Raw genomic sequence first — 6305 nt, 5'->3', positions numbered from 1 at the left:
CACAACACTATTTGGTATATATTATTGTGTTGAAGTGGTTAGAATTTAAAATAATAGTCATATGCTAGAAATTACGTGCTAAATTACGATTTTATGGGTTTTTAGGCATTTCTTGAACTTTCGCGCATAAAGTAGCTCAAACTTGGTTTTTTTTGCACGAAACTTGGCACACAACACTATTTGATATATATTATTTTGTTGAAGTGGTTAGAATTTAAAATCATAGTCATATGGTAAGTATTACGTGCTAAGTTGCGATTTAATGGGTTTTTAAGCTCTTTTTGGACTTTCGTGCATAAAGTAGCTCAAACTTGGTTTGTTTTGCACGAAACTTAGCACACAACACTATTTGGTATATATTATTGTGTTGAAGTGGTTAGAATTGAAATAAGAGTCATATAGTAAGTATTACGTGCTAAGTTGCGATTTTATGGATTTTTAAGCTTTTGTTGGACTTTCGTGCATAAAGTAGCTCAAACTTTGTTTCTTTTGCACGAAACTTGGCTAACAACACTATTTTGTATATGTTATTGTGTTGAAGTGGTTAGAATTGAAAATAATAGTCATATGCTAGCAAATACGTGCTATGTTGCGATTTTATAGGTTATTAAGCTTTTTTTAGACTTTTGTGCATAAAGTAGCTCAAACTTGGTTTGTTTTGCACGAAACTTGGCACACAACACTATTTGGTATATATTATAGTGTTGAAGTGGTTAGAATTGAAAGCAATAGTGATATTCTAGAAATTACGTGCTAAGTTGGGATTTATTGGGTTTTTAGGCATTTTTTTGACTTTCGCGCATAAAGTAGCTCAAACTTTGTTTGTTTTGCACGAAACTAGGCACATAATAATATTTGGTATATGTTATTGTGTTGAAGTGGTTAGAATTGAAAATAATAGTCATATGCTAAATATTACGTGCTAAGTTGCAACTTTATGGGTTTTTAAGGTTTTTTTGGACTTTCGTGCATAAAGTAGCTCATACTTTGTTTGTTTTGCACGAAACTTGGCATTCAAAATTATTTGGTATATACTATTGTGCTGAAGTGGTTAGAATTGAAAATAATAGTCATACGCTAAATATTACGTGCTAAGTTGCGAATTTATGAGTTTTTAAGCATTTTTTGGATTTTCGTGCATCAAGTAGTTCGTTTTGTACGAAACGTGGTACACATCACTATTTGACATATATTATTGTGTTGAAGTGGTTAGAATTGAAAATAATAGTCATATGCTAAATTTTACGTGCTAAGTTGCGATTTTATGGGTTTTTATGCTTTGTTTGGACTTTCGCGCATAACGTAGGTCAAACTTGGTTTGTTTTGCACAAAACATGGAACACAACACTATTTGGTATGTATTATGGTGTTGAAGTGGTTAGAATTGAAAATAATAGTCATATGCTAAATATTACGTGCCAAGTTGCGATTTTATGGGTTTTCAAGCTGTTTTTTGGACATTCACGCATAAAGTAGCTCAAACTTGGTTTGTTTTGCACGAACTTGGCACATAACACGATTTGGTATATATTATTGTGTTGAAGTGGTTAGAATTTAAAATAATAGTCATATGGTAGATATTACGTGTTAAGTTGCGATTTTATGGGTTTTAAGGTTTTTTTTATTTTCGTGCATAAAGTAGGTAAAAATTGGTTTCTTTTAAACGAATCTTGGTACACAACACTATTTGGTATATATTATTGTGTTGAAGTGGTTAGAATTTAAAATAATAGTCATATGCTAGAAATTACGTGCTAAATTACGATTTTATGGGTTTTTAGGCATTTCTTGAACTTTCGCGCATAAAGTAGCTCAAACTTGGTTTTTTTTGCACGAAACTTGGCACACAACACTATTTGATATATATTATTTTGTTGAAGTGGTTAGAATTTAAAATCATAGTCATATGGTAAGTATTACGTGCTAAGTTGCGATTTAATGGGTTTTTAAGCTCTTTTTGGACTTTCGTGCATAAAGTAGCTCAAACTTGGTTTGTTTTGCACGAAACTTAGCACACAACACTATTTGGTATATATTATTGTGTTGAAGTGGTTAGAATTGAAAATAAGAGTCATATAGTAAGTATTACGTGCTAAGTTGCGATTTTATGGATTTTTAAGCTTTTGTTGGACTTTCGTGCATAAAGTAGCTCAAACTTTGTTTCTTTTGCACGAAACTTGGCTAACAACACTATTTTGTATATGTTATTGTGTTGAAGTGGTTAGAATTGAAAATAATAGTCATATGCTAGCAAATACGTGCTATGTTGCGATTTTATAGGTTATTAAGCTTTTTTTAGACTTTTGTGCATAAAGTAGCTCAAACTTGGTTTGTTTTGCACGAAACTTGGCACACAACACTATTTGGTATATATTATAGTGTTGAAGTGGTTAGAATTGAAAGCAATAGTGATATTCTAGAAATTACGTGCTAAGTTGGGATTTATTGGGTTTTTAGGCATTTTTTTGACTTTCGCGCATAAAGTAGCTCAAACTTTGTTTGTTTTGCACGAAACTAGGCACATAATAATATTTGGTATATGTTATTGTGTTGAAGTGGTTAGAATTGAAAATAATAGTCATATGCTAAATATTACGTGCTAAGTTGCAACTTTATGGGTTTTTAAGGTTTTTTTGGACTTTCGTGCATAAAGTAGCTCATACTTTGTTTGTTTTGCACGAAACTTGGCATTCAAAATTATTTGGTATATACTATTGTGCTGAAGTGGTTAGAATTGAAAATAATAGTCATACGCTAAATATTACGTGCTAAGTTGCGAATTTATGAGTTTTTAAGCATTTTTTGGATTTTCGTGCATCAAGTAGTTCGTTTTGTACGAAACGTGGTACACATCACTATTTGACATATATTATTGTGTTGAAGTGGTTAGAATTGAAAAATAATAGTCATATGCTAAATTTTACGTGCTAAGTTGCGATTTTATGGGTTTTTATGCTTTGTTTGGACTTTCGCGCATAACGTAGGTCAAACTTGGTTTGTTTTGCACAAAACATGGAACACAACACTATTTGGTATGTATTATGGTGTTGAAGTGGTTAGAATTGAAATAATAGTCATATGCTAAATATTACGTGCCAAGTTGCGATTTTATGGGTTTTCAAGCTGTTTTTGGACATTCACGCATAAAGTAGCTCAAACTTGGTTTGTTTTGCACGAACTTGGCACATAACACGATTTGGTATATATTATTGTGTTGAAGTGGTTAGAATTTAAAATAATAGTCATATGGTAGATATTACGTGTTAAGTTGCGATTTTATGGGTTTTAAGGTTTTTTTTATTTTCGTGCATAAAGTAGGTAAAAATTGGTTTCTTTTAAACGAATCTTGGTACACAACACTATTTGGTATATATTATTGTGTTGAAGTGGTTAGAATTTAAAATAATAGTCATATGCTAGAAATTACGTGCTAAATTACGATTTTATGGGTTTTTAGGCATTTCTTGAACTTTCGCGCATAAAGTAGCTCAAACTTGGTTTTTTTTGCACGAAACTTGGCACACAACACTATTTGATATATATTATTTTGTTGAAGTGGTTAGAATTTAAAATCATAGTCATATGGTAAGTATTACGTGCTAAGTTGCGATTTAATGGGTTTTTAAGCTCTTTTTGGACTTTCGTGCATAAAGTAGCTCAAACTTGGTTTATTTTGCACGAAACTTGGCGCACAACACTATTTTGTATATATTATTGTGTTGAAGTGGTTAGAATTGAAAATAATAGTCATATGCTAGAAAATACGTGCTAAGTTGCGATTTTATAGGTTATTAAGCTTTTTTTGGACTTTTTTGCATAAAGTAGCTCAAACTTGGTTTGTTTTGCACGAAACTTAGCACACAACACTATTTGGTATATATTATTGTGTTGAAGAGGTTAGAATTGAAAACAATAGTGATATACTAGAAATTACGTGCTAATTTGGGATTTATTGGGTTTTTAAGCATTTTTTGGACTTTTGCGCATAAAGTAGCTCAAACTTTGTTTGTTTTGCACGAAACTTGGCACACAACACTATTTGGTATATATTATTGTGTTGAAGTGGTTAGAATTGAAAATAAGAGTCATATCGTAAGTATTATGTGCTAAGTTGCGATTTTATGGATTTTTAAGCTTTTGTTGGACTTTCGTGCATAAAGTAGCTCAAACTTTGTTTGTTTTGCACGAAACTTGGCTAACAACACTATTTTGTATTCATTATTGTGTTGAAGTGGTTAGAATTGACAATAATAGTCATATGCTAGAAAATACGTGCTATGTTGCGATTTTATCAGGTTATTAAGCTTTTTTTGGACTTTTGTGCATAAAGTAGCTCAAACTTGGTTTGTTTTGCACGAAACTTGGCACACAACACTATTTGGTATATATTATAGTGTTGAAGTAGTTAGAATTGAAAGCAATAGTGATATTCTAGAAATTACGTGCTAAGTTGGGATTTATTGGGTTTTTAAGCATTTTTTTGACTTTCGCGCATAAAGTAGCTCAAACTTTGTTTGTTTTGCACGAAACTAGGCACATAATAATATTTGGTATATGTTATTGTGTTGAAGTGGTTAGAATTGAAAATAATAGTCATGTGCTAAATATTACGTGCTAAGTTGCAACTTTATGGGTTTTTAAGGTTTTTTTGGACTTTCGTGCATAAAGTAGCTCATACTTTGTTTGTTTTGCACGAAACTTGGCATTCAAAATTATTTGGTATATACTATTGTGCTGAAGTGGTTAGAATTGAAAATAATAGTCATACGCTAAATATTACGTGCTAAGTTGCGAATTTATGAGTTTTTAAGCTTTTTTTGGATTTTCGTGCATCAAGTAGTTCGTTTTGTACGAAACGTGGTACACATCACTATTTGACATATGTTATTGTGTTGAAGTGGTTAGAATTGAAAATAATAGTCATATGCTAGAAAATACGTGCTAAGTTGCGATTTTATAGGTTATTAAGCTTTTTTTGGACTTTTTTGCATAAAGTAGCTCAAACTTGGTTAGTTTTGCACGAAACTTAGCACACAACACTATTTGGTATATATTATTGTGTTGAAGTGGTTAGAATTGAAAATAAGAGTCATATAGTAAGTATTACGTGCTAAGTTGCGATTTTATGGATTTTTAAGCTTTTGTTGGACTTTCGTGCATAAAGTAGCTCAAACTTTGTTTCTTTTGCACGAAACTTGGCTAACAACACTATTTTGTATATGTTATTGTGTTGAAGTGGTTAGAATTGAAAATAATAGTCATATGCTAGCAAATACGTGCTATGTTGCGATTTTATAGGTTATTAAGCTTTTTTTAGACTTTTGTGCATAAAGTAGCTCAAACTTCGTTTGTTTTGCACGAAACTTGGCACACAACACTATTTGGTATATATTATGGTGTTGAAGTGGTTAGAATTGAAAGCAATAGTAATATTCTAGAAATTACGTGCTAAGTTGGGATTTATTGGGTTTTTAAGCATTTTTTTGACTTTCGCGCATAAAGTAGCTCAAACTTTGTTTGTTTTGCACGAAACTAGGCACATAATAATATTTGGTATATGTTATTGTGTTGAAGTGGTTAGAATTGAAAATAATAGTCATATGCTAAATATTACGAGCTAAGTTGCAACTTTATGGGTTTTTAAGGTTTTTTTTGGACTTTCGTGCATAAAGTAGCTCATACTTTGTTTGTTTTGCACGAAACTTGGCATTCAAAACTATTTGGTATATACTATTGTGCTGAAGTGGTTTGAATTGAAAATAATAGTCATACGCTAAATATTACGTGCTAAGTTGCGAATTTATGAGTTTTTAAGCTTTTTTTGGATTTTCGTGCATAAAGTAGTTCGTTTTGTACGAAACGTGGTACACATCACTATTTGACATATATTATTGTGTTGAAGTGGTTAGAATTGAAAATAATAGTCATATGCTAAATTTTACGTGCTAAGTTGCGATTTTATGGGTTTTTATGCTTTGTTTGGAGTTTCGCGCATAACGTAGGTCAAACTTGGTTTGTTTTGCACAAAACATGGAACACAACACTATTTGGTATGTATTATGGTGTTGAAGTGGTTAGAATTGAAAATAATAGTCATATGCTAAATATTACGTGCCAAGTTACGATTTTATGGGTTTTCAAGCTGTTTTTGAACATTCACGCATAAAGTAGCTCAAACTTGGTTTGTTTTGCACGAACTTGGCACATAACACGATTTGGTATATATTATTGTGTTGAAGTGGTTAGAATTTAAAATAATAGTCATATGGTAGATATTACGTGTTAAGTTGCGATTTTATGGGTTT

The sequence above is a fragment of the Amaranthus tricolor genome, chromosome 2, assembly GCF_026212465.1.
Source record: "Amaranthus tricolor cultivar Red isolate AtriRed21 chromosome 2, ASM2621246v1, whole genome shotgun sequence".
NCBI classification, from domain to species: domain Eukaryota; kingdom Viridiplantae; phylum Streptophyta; class Magnoliopsida; order Caryophyllales; family Amaranthaceae; genus Amaranthus; species Amaranthus tricolor.
This window is presented reverse-complemented; position numbering follows the sequence as displayed.